This window comes from Mauremys reevesii, linkage group 2 (genome assembly GCF_016161935.1).
Source record: "Mauremys reevesii isolate NIE-2019 linkage group 2, ASM1616193v1, whole genome shotgun sequence".
In the NCBI taxonomy this organism is placed as follows: domain Eukaryota; kingdom Metazoa; phylum Chordata; order Testudines; family Geoemydidae; genus Mauremys; species Mauremys reevesii.
This window is the reverse complement of record NC_052624.1, coordinates 192,010,838-192,027,805: the sequence shown is the minus strand read 5'-3', so window position 1 is coordinate 192,027,805 and position 16,968 is coordinate 192,010,838. Positions and strand designations below refer to the sequence as shown.

At 41.4% G+C, this 16,968-nt stretch overlaps 1 long non-coding RNA gene across 1 annotated transcript; it reads right to left on the bottom strand.

Moving 5' to 3' along the window:
- Positions 1-1,702: 1,702 nt before the first annotated feature.
- Positions 1,703-16,160, bottom strand: LOC120398657. Its single transcript, XR_005594612.1, has 3 exons — positions 15,970-16,160; positions 3,760-3,817; positions 1,703-1,831 (listed from the first exon to the last, which is right to left on the bottom strand). It is a non-coding gene; the product is annotated as an uncharacterized LOC120398657 (long non-coding RNA).
- Between the last annotated feature and the right edge of the window lie 808 nt (positions 16,161-16,968).

The following is a 16,968-nucleotide window of genomic DNA, read 5'->3' as shown; positions in this document are numbered from 1 at the left end:
GAGCTCTTACCACTGTGTCATCTAAATTTGTTCTGAATAAGATTAGAGGGCATGTTGGTAAAACACCTGAGTCCTCTCTACACCACAGCATATACTATTGCTGTTACCAGGAGACCAACAGTAATGGGAAATTATAAAATTTTCTAGTGCAGATGCAGCCAATATGTGAGGTTAAAGGTTATGGTTTTCTTACTGAGAGAGTATGATGTTGTTTTGGTGTAAATGTGTGTCACCTGCCAAAAATCTTCTACATATCTGATGGTTTCTAAAGCGGATCAAGGAAATAGAAAACTAACAGCAAAGATGCATGCACATGACATGGTATCCATCCCAGTAGGAATTCACTCCACTTACTCTTCTGTGTTTCTCTGGCTATCAAGCTTTTCCCAGTATTTTTTGGGCAGCACTGTACTCTCCATGGGAGAGACAAGATCACCAGCATGGATTTCTGAGTTCTGGTTCTATGTGACTAAGGAGTTCCCCCTGAGGACTTCTTTTGCCAATCCTCCACACTATAGGTGCCTGTGATGGGGTATATAAACCCCACACTGGTGAGGAAGTGATCAAATAGCTGCCATGGTCAAGGCTGAACCCTGCCCCTCTCACCCTGTCAGAGGGTAGAATAATGGCTTAAAAACAGACAGTGGCTCTACAGTTCCCAAGAATTCCCTGGAAGCCTTCAGGGGAACTGCCCCAGGCAGTTCATTCATCGATCCCTCCCCCAGTCCTATAAGGAGACAATGGACTTTAGTATACCAGCTGGGTAGGATCAGTTCTGCAAGCCCCAAAGGGAGCCATTACATGGTTGGTACTGCTTATCTCTACCCTTTTTGGGGTTAGGGAAACTGAGACTATCCTGAAGGGACTAGGGGACTGGGAGTGAGAAGCCTCACTCCCTTCAGACACAGTCAGACAATTTGTCCCAATTTTATACCACAGAGACTCCTGTTTAGGCAGACGGATGTTCTCTAAGGATATTTCCGTGTCCAGACAGTAGGAGGTTCCCAGCAGCAGTCCTAGAACTATGACAGTGCCATGCTCTGCTGCATAAGAAGTAGCCAGCTGGGGAGAGCCACGAGTTCATTTTGACCAGAGGTTACACAACATTCTATTATTGACACCACCATGCTGTAAATAACCAGTGTGGAGAAGTACCTATCTACCATCCTTCTGGCTATTCAAAAAAGCTCCTTCTTGGCCAAGACATTTCTTAACATGAGACTATAGCTCTGACTAATGGGATAGTCTCCTGTGATCCACCCTGGCTTCTTCTCTTCTAGACCAACGTCCTCATTTATCCACTGCCTTCCAATGTCTCCTACTGTGGCTGAGCCTGGATGGGTGCAAGACAGTACACCAGGCACAGGTAGTTGTCCAACAGTCCCTTGTTCTGCCTGCACTTGCATATTCTGGGAGTTTATGATTTTCATATATATTTTTAACCTCGCTGAATTCATTTTTAATATTAATAGGCCAATGGTAAACCCTCACGTAACTGTGGGTGTACACTTGCTCCCTTGCAAGTGTAGTCCCTAAAAGTGCATTCTTTGAAAATTAGCCCATTATATTTGATCTTGATCTGATACTAGTTCCTTTCTTTTACGAGCACAAATAATAACCAAATGCACCTGCAAATCAAAGCTGCTAATGAATTTTAGCATTGCTAAAAAAAAATTCCAGTGGAACACTGTGGAATGAGTACCTGGCTGATGGCAGGAAACCCGAGAGATAGAGAGAGTGACAATGAGAGGCTCAGCTATATTTTGACAAGAAAGTGATGCTGTGAGTTGATTTCCAAAGGCATGTCTGACTAATGCCTGTGCAGTGGGCTCTGAAAGAAATGAAAAAAATTCACATCGGTACCTGATATGAGAGGGATAAGGGGGAAAAATAATGAGGGGAAAAATAAAACTTTTTTCATTAAAAACAAGAACAGCAGTTCCACACTGAGAACCGAAGAAAGCTGTAAGAGCTAAAGTGAGGACTGGAACTGCAATTTTTAAGAAAGATGGATGACATAAAAGTGAAACACAGCAGACTGAGGGCAGGTTTTGGGTGAGTGAATTATTACGGCCAGAGGTTATGCTTGGCACTGGCAAACAGTGATTTTTGTCAAGTTTTACTTTTCTCGTAGTAGGAATAATTATAATACAGCAGTTGCTATAGGTAGTAACTTTTTTTTAACTGAATAGTAAAAGACAAAGTATGCAACCTGTCACTGCATAAGCCTGGTCATCTTTTAGCTTTTGAGAAGCTAGCTGGGTAAAGTCAGGGCCAGCTCCAGACCCCAGCGCACCAAGCGCGCGCTTGGGGCAGCATGCCGCGGGGGACGCTCTGCCTGTCGCTGGGAGGGCGGCAGGTGGCTCCGGTGGACCTCCCACAGGCATGCCTGTGGAGAGTCCGCTGGTCCAGTGGCTCCGGTGGACCTCCCGCAGGAGTGCCTGTGGATGCTCCACCGGAGCCGCGGGACCAGGGGACCCTCCCCGGGCACGTCTGCAGGAGGTCCACCGGGTCGCGGGACAGGTGACTGCCAGAGCACCCCCCGCGGTGTGCCGCTGTGCTTGGGGCGGCGAAATTCCTAGAGCCGCCCCTGGGTAAAGTTATATTCTCCTTTCCATGTGCACATGGAGAGCTCCTTGTAACATGCATAGAAATGAACACACCAAATATCCCAGAGTATGCCAGAACCTCCCAGGGCACAGAATTCCAAACACTGATTATATTGCGTGGGGAAAAGAAACTCAGTTTGTACTACTCTTGAGGGCATTCTGCACCAAAAAAATTAAAATTTTGCACACCCGGCAGCCTCCGCACCTCTTATCCCAGGGACACAGACTTGGTGTTGAGGCTGCTCCTGACTCTGACACAGCACAAGGTCTGAGCCTGCCCCAGAAATACTCTGGGGCTCTGCCCTCTGTGCTAGGCACACCAGGTCTTCTCAACCAGACAGGATCCAAGTGTGGAGAAGCTCAGTGTGGGGAGATACAGATGTGGGGTGAGAGGATTCTGTGTGGGACAATCTGGGTGCAGACAGCTCAGTGGGGAGTCTAGGTGTGGGAGGGGGAGGTTCCAGGTACAGGGGCAGTGGGACTCTGCAGGGGCTTCCAGGTGAACATGGTTGGAGCTTAGTGGAGGGGTCTGCATGTGGAGGTCTCAGCAGGGGGTCTGGGTGAGTGGGGCTTGGTGGGGTGGGGGTCTGGGTGCAGCTAGTTGGGGGTCAGTGGCACGGGTGTTTGGATGTGGGGGTTCAGGGTGGTGCAAGGGTGTGGGGCTTGTCAAAGTGGGGGTTGAGTGCAGAGAGCTCAGTGGGGGGTGATCTGGGTGCAGGTGTGGGGGGTCCGGAGGCTGGAGGTCTGGGTGCAGGGAGCTCCAGATGTAGAGGTTGAGGTTCAATGGGGTGGGGTTTGGGAATGGACAGCTAGGGGGGGTTCTGGGTGTGTGAGGTGAGGCTTGGCAGGGGTTTCTGGGTATGGGCAGTCTGGATGCATGGGTGCTGGTCAGATGGGGGAGCAGCTCCCCATACAGTGACCCATTCCCCCACAGCTGAGGAGCAATGGGGGAGAAAGCAGAGGAGGATGTTGAGCTTCCTGCAGCTGGGGGAGGTTTCTGGGGGTGGGTCTGACAAAACCCCAGCCACTCATTGCAGGGGAAAAGAAAGTCCCATCCTCTTCTGCCTCCAGCCCAGCCAGGATTAGCAGCTGATCCCGGTTCAGAAAAGGAGCCACTGGCTGGGGTGTCCCCAGCCCCAGGGTGATTTACCTCTCCATCGGCTGCTCCAGGTGCCTGAAATGATGTACCTGCACAGCTAGTCATTTTTCTGCAGAGAAGCAAAAAAACTGCAGGTGACATGAATTCTGTGTATGCGCAGTGGCACAGAATTCTCCCAGGAGTATTGCATAAAGTAAGTAAACAAAATAGAATTAAAGGCATTATTTTTCTTGACAGTCTCATCTTTACACAATGTAACTCTGTGACATGGTGGGGGACCACGGCACTCCAAGGGGTAGCAGGTCAAGCACCTGAATGTTTTGTGTTCCCCCCCAGGTTTTCCTTATATGTCACATTGGAGCACAATGGCTTATTTCTCACTTCTTTTAAGTGTGTATTAATCCCTCATACAGGTAGATTACACTATATTGTGGCTATATGTGGATGTGGCTATATGTAGAGGCAAGAAAGTTATAGGTTTCAACAAAGCAAGCTGTTATTGTTTGAAAATGCTTTTCACTTTGTAGCGGGAAGGTCTTAGGAAGATCCAGGTTGTTTCAATAACTTGAGCCTCCTTCTTTATTACAGATAACTATGCTAAAAGAATGTTAAGGTTGGCAAAGTATAGCACTGAAATGTTAGGAAATGCCAAAATTAAGGTTGCCCTGGCAACATTAATTTGTCCCCTATTGTATACAGTCTTTAATTATCCTCCATTCTTGTCCCCCTCTGCATTTGACTCAGGTTGTTTTCTCTTTCATGGTATTTGAACACATTGAGAGCACAGTTTCCTTGCTCTCAGCTCTGATACCTTGAGCCACAATTCCCTGAAGCAGTTAGGAGGAGCAATTGCAGGGAAAATTCTGCTTGGCTCCACAGTTCTGGGCTGGAGCATGCTCCTTGCAGATGGAATATTTGGAGAATTTAGCTGCCAAACTCTAACAAAACTCTACTGAACATGTGTGAACTGAGTTTTCATAAAGGTTTATGACTTGGCCAAAATAAGGCAGAAATTCATGAGGATGGCAAAAAGCACACACCTAACAAAAAGACAACCCCTTGCCAAATTTTAAGTTGTTGTTCCAAAACATGAAGACACTAGGGCTTCTCAAAGAAGTGGTTGTAAGATTTTTTTTTAATTTCAGGCAAAACAACTTATTATTTCCCTAATCTAACTCTTCAAAACAGTAAACATTTCTGCTGAAACTTTCAAAATAAATTCTGACTGCACGAAAAATTTCAGTTTGAATGCTTAGCATTTGGGAAACTTATAAGCAATTGAAAACAGGATCTTATTGTGGGAAATGTTGGGAAACCTTAATTATATGGGGGACTGCAAGCTATAAATATTAAAGCAAGTTAATTATTTTCTGATAATTAAAATATAGAGTGTGTGTGTGTGTGTGTGAGTGAGAGAGAGAGAGAGAATGCATTGCTTGTGAGGTGCTCTACAAATTCCAGTCATTATTATTATGAGAGGAAGTATCCTGGAAGATAAATGTCAGTAGAAATTAAAATTCTGATGTTGTCTGCCATATGGCTATAGTAAGGTTGCTGGTTATAGTGTGTCGATAAAAGAAGATTTTGCTAACTGGAAACTGCTCTCCATTGTACTAGATGACCTTTGAGGCTCTGCTGTAATAATACTTTAAATTCCAAAAATTGTGATTCTAACTCAAAATTATGGAGTTTTGCATGGATTCATTTAAACTATAATTGATGGTCTAACAGAGACTGTGCTATATGATTTATTTGGTAAAGTGTTATCAGCTAATTTAGAATGTAATTATTATCAGCATGGCTTCTTTCAACTATTCTTATGGACATAAAAAGAAAAAGAAGTCTTAGAGGTGTTCCCCAACAGAGAAGAAATCACTTGGCCCTGTAGAAGTCTATTAAGTTCAAGCTATTAATTGTTTCCCACTAGATTTCTTCTTATATTTATTTTAATATTCAAAGGGCAATTCTATACATCTTTTCCCATTAATCAGGAATAAAGAACGTCGACTGCAGTACATAATATTTCCTGCTGTCATCTTGATAAATATGGAACAATTAAATAAGTATTATATGCACACTACATATGGTTAATCTCAATTTATGTGAGAAGTATGGCAAATATTTTAAAAAATGGATGCCTAAAGTTAGGCTCCTAAATCCATAAATGTGGCCTGATTTTCTGACGTGCTGTGTACCAACAAATCTCATACAAGTCAATGAGAATTGTAGGTGTTCAGCATCTGTGACAATACAACCCATTTTTTTAAGGCTGCAGAATATAGATTGAGCCTAATCTTAAATTGGAAATAGTGGATTTGTGTTGCCACTAATTATGGGACTGATTCTTCACATCAATTTTCTTCAATGATTCCCCCCCAGTAAGGAGTGCAGGATTTGGCTTTAAAAGGTGGGATTTTCAAAAGTGCCTAAGTGACTTAGGAAGCCCAAGTCCCATTGAAAGTAAAATACATTGAGATCAGTTATATAAGTGGCTTCAGTGGGACCATGATTTCACTTATAGTATATATATTGTATTTGTTGAGAGTTACATAGTTGCTTTTGAAAATAATTCATGTAGGTATTCAGCTTAGGCAGGATTTTTACAGCTGAATCTTTAACAGCTCATTCAAACAAGCAAGAAAATCCAACCAAACCAAACCCTTATTTAGCTGTAAAATCAGGTTCTGAAATTTCCATTACCCAAATCCCTAAAATAAAAGATGCTTTGGTCAGAACATAATTGGCAATAGAGTTTTTTAAAACTAAACTACAAGAGTGTTTGTTCATTTTTAAGTATAGAAATAAATGGTTCTTCATCATCCTTCTCTCACCTACACGTAATACCATCCGTCTGTTTTATGTAAGTTAATAAGGGCATTTGGAAAGCCCTTGTTGCATGATTATGTATTTAGTATCTGAAATATACCATATATATTCAGGGGCATATTCTACCTTGATTAGCCCATGGAACAAGGATAGAGGTACATTCTTTAGCATAGTATCTATAACTCTTCATTAAAATAAAAGGCTATTTATACTGAATATATATTGTAAAGCTTTGCTTGGCCAACTTTTAGCTGGAGTGTGGTCTGCTTTTAGAGCAGAACATTGCTAAGATAGTTACATGAAAATTTTTCACTTGTTCCTCTTATAGGGAGACAGTGAACTCAGCATTTTTCTACATAAATTACATCTACAACAAGTATGTGTGTAGGAGAAGACACAAAACCATGTTTTCAAACCTTTGGTTGGTCCCTAAATTACATCCAAAATATTGCTTTACACACCCTCACTATCACGTGCACTTGAAAGCTGCATAAACTAACACTAGTAAGTAATTGCCAGGTGCAAATAAATTTGTATGTACAAAAATGGGTTGAATGGGTGTATTGTCTGGACTCAGGGCAGGGCCTCACTTTTGAAAACATCACAGTTAATTCAGAGAACTTTTGTTTGCCACCATCCCACAGTATACTCCTTTATATAATGGTACAGTAGGCAACATTAAATTCTATACTGTAGATAATGATCACATATTAGAATTTATAGTAGTGCAGACAATTTCTGTCTTGCTGAAGAACATTTGTACACGTATTAGGAATCAGATGAGGTAGGCAAAATGTAGAAGCTTATGCAAATTTAAATTATGGTAATAGTCTCAAAGAAGAAATCTGCATTTGTCTAAGTTCAACATTAAAGTATCATTATTACAACCTCTAAGGTTTCCAGACATATAGTCTAGAGGATACAGACGTAAAACTTCTTGGGATACAATTAAAACTCAATATTCAGTAAAATGTGTAAATCAATTTTTAATGCAGCATTTTATTTTATAATTTAGAAAAAAACAAGCCCTTGATTTTAGATAATTGACATATAAAAAGATAGGTATAATCAGCAAGTTACCAATACACATATTTAATGTCAATTACTATTTCTAGCATTTGAAATAACCTTAACTTAGGTGCCTCCAATAAGCATTTAATTTAGATTTAGGAAGACAGTTACTCTGCTAATTAGATACCAATGGATTGTTAAAAGTGCAGCTATTGAACATTAGGATAGTACTTATAAGCGAAAAGCCCAACTGTAATGTAATTAGCTCAAAGTTACATAAGCAGTAAAGGTAAATGATCATACCCTTAGGGCTTTAGTCTAGTTTTTGTGTTTATGTACTTCTCTCTTCCCCAGAAGGGCTTTCGTGAGGCTTGAAGGATACACACTCCACTAGGTATTCCGATTGCTAAAAGTTGGAAGCACCTGGAAAGTATCAGTTTACCTCACCACCTTCACACCTGCCGCAGCTTGACCTGAGCCAGCACGATATGTGATAGATGACAGAAATGTAGAACACCTGTTTGCATACCCCTGTGACTAATCTCTCCTTGTTTTCCACCCAATTTCATGCCCCATTGTCTCCCACCCACTGCTGTTTGTTTGTTCCCTTCATTGGGTTCCACCATTGTTTTCTCCCTGTTCCCGCCCTTTCTCTCTCACTTGCAGACTTGCTGTGGGACGTGGCACAGGAGCACCAGGCTTCATCAGGCTGAAGGTGGCAGCATAGCAAGGGGGTGGTAACAGCTCAACTTGGACATTGGCAAGTGCCTGCTGGCTTTTGTTCAACGCAGCCCAGATGTGTAAGATCATCTCAGAAGGCAGAAATGCATGACAGAGAGCTTCAAAGCATGTGAAGTGCTGTACAGTTGAGGGGTCTGAGTATAGAAACATCTAGGCAGAATTTACACCCAGATGAATGGAGGATTTTCTGCAGCATGGGTAAGGAATGGAAAGAGCAATGTGCATATAGAATATAATAATACTATCTGCAAGTGTCTTTCATGCAAGGATTTCAAAGTGCTTTACAAAGAAGAATTGATTAAGCTTCACAACACCCTGTTCACATGGCTGTAGTCAGATGTACCTCCCACTCTCAGAGCTCTAACGGGCATATCCATACTGAACTGTTCACTGTTCAGCAAAGCTTGGGCAGAGCCTTTTATGAGGAAAAACATGTTTTAGCTCCTGCCCCCATAGAAGAACAGCCATTAGGTGTCCAGAAGCCTTTGTTCTCCACACAGGACATGGGGAGTAGGACAAACATCAATATCTATGGACAGGCTACATTTGATTCTGTGGTTTGTATATCAAGGTATCATTGGCTCCTCTCAGTGTTCTCAGGAAGAGTCTACCGGGTCACGATTACTCTGGGCCACCTACAGACAGTTGTGCATGTGCGTGTGCTGCTGCCCCATCTCACAGCTTTCTGACACACTATGACCCTGTTTTCTCCACCTGAAACGTGCTGCTGACCACCCTGACTTTTCTCATCACATACCTTGCTTTGACAGTGCTTTGTGTGGTTTAGCATTGTTGAGGTACCCACTTATTGGAGATTGGAGGAACACTTCATCTGCCAACATATCAAACAAGTTTCCTGGGTTTGATCACTGCAGGCATCAAGGAAAGGAATCATATGTCCTTGATTTTGTCCTTTGCTGCTTTTTACCTGGTGCTGTAACTTTCCCCCACCCCCGGGTGCTATTGCTGGTTGCCTGTATGGACCAGTGTAGACAGCCCATAGGAGTCTGTAACATCCCTATTAGTATCTGCAGCTTCACTAGAATTAGTAAAGGATGATCTGCATTCAGAAAAATTACCCTGCATACTAAATTGTTTTCTATTTAATATTTTTCAATGGTAAAAGCACTACTAACATTACATCAGCTAGTTTGCTGTGGCTGGCATTCAGGGACAAGCGTGATGCGCTGTCTCTCCTAGGAGGCATGAACTTGACATTTACAAGAATCATCTTCTTCAAGGCCAAAGCTTTGCCTTAAATAACAGTTTCATTTCTCTGCACACAACCGCATGTCACCATGGCTAGTTGCTCACTCTAGGTGCTGATCTTCCTGCAGAACTCTGTCAGTGTTGCTCCAGGTTAGGTGGCAAAAGTGCTGTTGTGGTGAGGCTAGCGAGGCAGGTTGTTCCTAGCAGGATAGATCTCTATTGTTTTTGGAGGGTTGCTGAAGGTAAGTGTGGAGTATGGCAGGGGCTGCCAGGCAGATTGCGGGAGATCTGTGGGTTTACAGTGCCAGTTTTACAGGCTTTCTGATGACTTCCCAGCCCAATGGAATCCCTAGTGGTATAGAGCTGCATGGTCAGGGAAAGGGGGAAATGAGAGGGAAACCTTTGTGACCTGGTGATCCCCTCTTAGTGTCACAAACTTCCAGGAACAACAGACAGTAACAATGAGACTGCTCTGAGTTATGTGATATCAAGTCTGCTTTCTGACTACTGTCGGTGCACCCATTGGGTTGGGTTTCTGTTCTGAGGGGGAACTTTATTTTGACAAGGCTATACCCATGGGCTGTTCGATATCTTGTGCAACTTCTGAGAAATTCAGTACAGTGCTGCACTGGGCAGTGGTGCAGTCAGCGTGACTAAACCAAGTAGTGCATTATTTGGATGATTTTTTGTTCGCAGGGTGAGTCGGGACAGATGAGTGTGTTCACCTGTTGGACACATTTCAGGCCCTGACTAAAAAGCTGAGGGTACCCCTAGCAGAGGAGAAAACAGAAGGGCCTTCCACTACATTGAGCTGGACACCAGGGAGGGCATTTGTCGGCTCCCTCAGGATAAGCTTCAGGAGCTATTGGAGTTGCTCCAGAGAGCAGTAGGGGCTAAAAAAACTCATGCTGCAGGAACTGCAATCTATTCTGGGGAAGCAGAACTTTGATTGCAGGGGTGGGCATTTTGTGCCTGGCTGGCAGCAGCAATGGCCAGCATAGCCAGGCCACACCATTACATACAAGTCACTAGAGAGATGAAGGAAGACTTGAGGGTGTGGGAAAGTTTTCTGAGTCGATTTAATGGGGTATCATTGTGGAGGGAGGAATGGTTATTACGGGGGAGGGCATTAAAATCCACTCAGGTATGGCAAGGAGCACAGGTTTTGGGGTGTTTTATCAAGGCAAATGGTATGTACAAAAATGGCCCGCCATCTGGACACAAAATGGGGTTTTGCGTGACATGACCTTCTTGGAATTTCCCCCCATTTTAGTTGCAGTGGTGATTTGGGGATTGGAGCTGACTAATAAAAGGGTGTGCTTCTGGTACGACAAGATGGCAGGGGTACAGGTTATCAGTTGCCAAACTTCCAGATTGCACAGGATTATGAAGTTGGTAAGCGCATTTGTTCTACAATGTTTAACCTTCAACATCTGTTTTTCTTCCAAGCACGTGCCGGGCATGGATGATGGCATAGCAAATGCCTTGTCTCATTTCCAGTTTCACAGATTTCGTGAGCTTTCACCAGGGGCTAGCAGTGAACCCAAGCAGATGCCGCTGGCTCTCTGATACCTTGGAATATGATATGGTCAGCGGAATGGAGATTTTTGGCTCCAGCTTACAAATTGTTTATTTTGTTTTGTCTTATGGAGTCTTGTCAATTCCAGGATCCAGAGAGCGGGTTGCCTATGCGGCCCTCCGTGAAGGGCAGTTGTTGTAGTACTGGGTCAGGGACAATGCAACTGCTGTTGCCCCTTGACGATCACATATGGGACAATGGGTTCTTTCTCCCCAGTAGGGCTGCTAGGCAACAGGCCATTTGGAGATGTCTGAGAACCTGGTTGGGTTGCAGGGGAGTCAGCTAAGCAAATTGCCTCCTTGTGGCAGATTTTCAGCGCAGGTGCTCCATAGGAAGGGCAGCCAGTGACCAGATAAATGGCCTGGTAAAGGACTTAAAAGGAGGTACTGGATAATGGAACAGAACGGGGAGGGGATTGCGGACTCCTGTGATTGGTACAGCTGGGAGCCAATCACCACCACCACCACCCTCCCATTCTCATAGCCTCCTTAACCCTCTTATGGAGGTGGTGGATAGTAAGGTCCAAGCCATGGGTTGGCTGGGGGACCTGGATGGAAACAAAGGGGGGGCTGGTGGAAGCCCCGGAGAATTGATTTGAATAAGCATGGATTTGCCTGACTGTACACTTTAGCTGCTGGGTAGTCCCAGACATCTATATAATAAAGTTGCGGCCTGATTAAAATCCATAACAAGTGTCTTCTGTCCTTCTTGTGGTGTACCCAGACAATAAGCTGTTCGAGGACAAGGTCTGGCACAGCTTACTTCCCCCAAGGAGCAAGGGGGGAAAGCAGGAACAAGCTCCCTGCAGTTCGTTACAGTGCCCTGGGAGCAGTGTAACTATGTGCTCTCCTGTACTCAGGACAGATTATAAGATTGTTTTATCTCTTTGGAATTTATTGTTAGAGTTAGTTGAAATTTTTTGTTAAAAAAATTGTTTTTGGATAAAAAATGACCTTTTTTTCCCCAAACAAAATTTTTCTGATACTATTATCTGACCAGCTGTACTTGTTATCACCTTTCACCCAAAATAGTCCAAACCAGGGCATGAGGCAAGACCAATGTATTTACCCAAGTTTTGGGGGGAGGCGACCATTTGGGTGAGGTGGAGTATAGGTTAGCCCTATGCTTTTTATAGATTGCCATCTCCTCCCTCCAAACCAGAAAATAACCAAAGTGGCTGCAGCTTGGAATACATGATTATCAGAAAGCTATGTTATATAAATGGAAATAAATAAGTACAAATAAGTAAATTGTGCCTAATTCTGTGTGTGTGTAGAATGCAAGGCAGAGTTAGGCTTCTTACCTGTTTTACACCTTAGCACACTCCCATCGGCCAGCCAGTCTAGCCTTAAGGTATTAGAACTAATCACTGCATTTTTCTTATAACAATTTGTGAATACTAAAGCAACTGAGCAGCGTTCTGATATCTCCCCAAGGAACACCAAATGGTGGCTTATGAATGTCATTAATATAATATGCAAATAATCTGTTTGACTTCTGTGCCTCTACTTGGGGTAACCTTGTCAATCAGTCAGATGTAACTAATGAGAGAGTTGATGAAAGCTTACCCAGCTGCTGATAAGGTCAGTGAAATGATAGCCCTCTCTCTCTCTCTACACTTGGCCTACATCTACATTATTGGATGTAGGAAAAAGCTTTGATTAATCTTTAACTGAAGTCACCTGTGTGTTAATTAGGGAATATGATGTGGTCCTGTTGGAACATTTCCTAAAACACAATATAGTACACTCAAGTATTGCAAATAAGTTAAAGCTATTGTGTATGTGGCTTTTGGGTATTCTCAGTATAAAAACAAGATCTGTCAGACTATGCAGGATTTTTGCTAATTGAAAATATATTTAACCCTAAATGAGGAATTTCATTCCAGACAGAAATTGACATGATAGTAGTCAGTATATGGCAGCTGTGTTGTTGTTTTTTTTCTAATCCTCTTTTTCAGTTGTTCAAAACTTTCTCCAACTATTCCTTTTTCCAGCAATTTTTTTCATGCTAAGCCCAATGGAACTGAAGGGAATTTTTAATTTTGGAAAACTTGTGCCTTTTTTCAAATAATAAATGTTTTTTTAAAAGAATACATATGTTTACTTATTCCATACATTCTAATTATAAATTTCATATATGGTTAGTGGGGAAAAAAAAGAGCTAGCAAGATCAAACCGGAATTGCTTTTAGGTCTTTTAGTTATCTAACATGACTTTGAAGAGAATTGGTTTAATAGTTTTAAAACTAGAAGACCTTAACATGGGAAATGTGCATGCACAATGCATTTTTACATTTGTTTTTTGATTGGTCTAAAATGCTAGTCCATAAATAAAATACTTCACAGTGCCTCTTGTATCAGGAGCTGCACTAAGGTATATTTTCAGGAAGATGTTATTTAAACTGGACTCAGACAATTGAACTATACAGGGGTCTCATTGTAAATAAGATGGCTAGATTTGGGAGGCTTTGGTCAATGTCAGCTTGATTGAAGAAATGTATGAGTTGAGGATAGCTCAACCAAGGGTAGCAGAATTCAGGAGATAGCAAGCCAAATATTTTTCTCCCTTTCATAAGTGCTCCCACTGGCCGCAGTTCGCTGCTCCAGGCTGCGGCCAGTACGTTCCTCAGCCTGCGCTACTTCCAGCAGCTCCCATTGGCCTGGAACAGTGAGCTGCGGCCAGTGGGAGCTGCGATCGGCCGGATCTGCAGACAGGGCAGGTAAACAAACCGGCCCAGCCTGCCAGGGGCTTTCCCTACACAAGTGGCAACCCCAGCTTGAGAAACACTCTTCTTACCAATTTCTGTTGTAGATTTCTATGACTCGGCTCCATGAAAGAAGACAGTTGCCAATCATGCAACTTTTCTAAATCTTTTCAAGTTTATGAAAGTTGTTTGCTGCTTTTGATATTCATTGGCTGACATCTAACATGGTGTCACTATCATTGCACATCTCACTCCCTATATAAGTAAAATGTCTTACTTTTTAGTGTTTCTTTATCCATTCCAATGGTCAGTTGTAGGTCATTGATTGCCATATATTTTCTCTTCCTTTTGTTGACCAAACAAAATAACTTGTTTTGCTTTATCTGCAAAAAGCTGCCTCTTCTTTTCCATGTGTGGAGCTAAGCAGGACAATGTCATCAGCAAAAACAAGGTCATCCAATTGTGCTTTATCATTTTTCCCTAAAGTTCCTTTGTTGCTTTCTGATAGTTACTTTCCTTGTGACATACTCAATGATCAGTGCAAACAATAGTGGCGACATAATACACCCTTGCCTAACTCCAGTTGTCACTGCAAACCATTGGCTGAAGTTATCACCATCTCTGACTGCACATTTGGTATTATTATATAGAGCCTTAGTTATTCTAATTATTTTTGTTGGTATTCCATAATATCCCATAATTCTGCAGAGACTGTCTCTGAATCTGCTGTCAAAAGCCTGTTGAAATCTATAAAATTTATCACAAGAGATACTTGCCATGCCACGTTTTTTTCTTTAATATGCCTGAGAACAAACAAGATGGTCTGCACATGGTCTCAATGGTCTAAATCCTGCTTGTTCCTCTCTAAGTTTGTTTCTTGATGATCTTTCTTCAGCATCATGTTACACATGATTTTCCCAGGTACTGGAAGTAATGTGATTCCTCTCCAGTTATTGAAGTTGATAAGCAATCTCTACAGGCTCAAACAAAGAGGGTCAAAAAACCTGGACCAAATGCAGACTTGATCCTGCTTCAATTTTGTTAACCACAAGGTGGGAAAAATAATGATTTATATGTTTACTGCTGTCCTGTATACAGCTCTGTCTCTAATAAGCATTTGTTTTATCATTCTTATGCATGTATTTGACAATTAGGGAAAATAAAATAAATATATTATGCCAGGTCTTTCCTTATTGTACCCCATGAAATAATTTGAAGGCTGTTCATATTTTTAAGCAATACTTATTTCAATAATGAAGCAATTGTTTTTTTTAAATTGCTTTGATGCATAAATTGAATTTCACAGAATCCAGACATTGGAATATGAAAAAATCTTTTCAATCTTCCCCAACCTCATTTATCTTTTTGAAAATTATAATATAATATTAATATTTTAAGGTGGTTTTGATGTATTGAGATTTGAGTATGAATGTTATCCATCATGTTGAAATCCAGATTAACACACTATTAGAAAAAAAATCTTGAGCTTACAAACTAAAATAAGGAACAAAATAAACTTCAAGATAAAACAGGAGCACTGGTTGGAAAATAGAAAAAAAATCTTAGTCTGAATTTTCCACCAACATTTTCCAGTTTTGATGAAAAATTTCCAGGCACCTCTGTAACAACCTGATTCATAGTCCACTGAAGTTAATGGAAAAACTCACTGACTTATATTGCCCTTGGATCATGCCACAAAGGAGATCAATTTTGGTTTATTTTACATAGTAAAAGTATGTGTTAACATTTTTTGATTAACTGGACTATCATATTACTTTGTCACAAGGGCTTTCATTTTAGTTGTTATAGGGATGACCTCAGCTAACATGCAGCCTAATTTATGTTTTATATCTTTAAAGCTTTTTTTATAAACCTAATCTTAATAGAAATATTTTATTAAATTTTACAAAATTTCAATTGATGCCATTTTTATTTGGTACTCATCACCCTAAAGTGTTTGCTACTAAAAAAGATGCAGGAATTTGCTAATGCATCAGAACCAGAAATTAAAATGACTAGGAAAAATTGTACCAAACTAACCTACTTTTGTTGTCAAAGATGAAATGAAAATGTTTAAACACACAGAAAAAAAGATGATAGATTAAAAAAAAATCAGTTAAAAATCTATAGCATTACTAATAACACAATGAAGGAAATCTGATTTTGTTTTTAAAATATATATTTTTTACCTGTCATTGTCCCTTTGGCCTTGTTTTACTCTGTTGTGCAGTTCCTATTGCTCTTAGAAAAGTAGGAACGGTGTTGTCTACTGTGGGAGAATACAGTTATAAATTCAGCGTGACTTCTGATTCTGGGAGCTGTCCCCAGTGCTATGGTGCTGATGCTCAGCATTTTGGTTTCTGCAGTGTTGCACTTATCTTTGTTCCTGCATGAGGCAAAAAAGAGATACTGATTCACCTTAAAATCTGTCAAAAATATCGTGTGGAACAATGATCAGCTTCTTGCCTGACACAGTCTGCCAACAGATGATGAGCTTTGCCCTGACAAGTGGATACCATTGCTGAGAGTTTCAGAGAACATGGAAATAGTTCTCAGCCATTCAGGAAAAGTAGAACATAATTGTCACTTGTTCCCTCTTCTCTCTCACACACACACACCCCCTTCAGAGGTAAAGGGAAAATGGTCATAAATAGGTAATACAATTTTGTACCATAATGATGTTTTAGCCTAAAGTGATCATATCTCCCATTAATCGCGGTTCATCCCATGGCAAATGAGTTTTGTATGAATGTAATTTTGCTTTAAAAGTTGTCTAATAAGTAAGGATATACCCCTCCCACAGCAGTAAGCTGGATCATTCTGAGTTTCCTCTTGGTCTTGACATGTCATATCTCCTGGGTTCATTAGTGCCTCATGTTATGCAACACTGACAGTGGCAGTGTAAAAGAGATGTGATTTTATAAGCAACATAGTTAAAGGGGACCAGATGGCTCATAGAATTGGTAATGAGGTCAACTCTGGGTGACTGGTTCAAATCCAGCTCAGATTGTACATTCATTCCCGTGGACAGAGATCCCTGGAGATATATTACCAACATGCATGAAATTTATTTGGGAAGACTTTTATTTCTTTTCCTTCACTTGGCACTACTTTTATAGTTTAGAAAAATAGAAGGAAGGTTTAACTAAAATACTGTTGATTCTAGAACGTGTTTTATAAAATCTTGG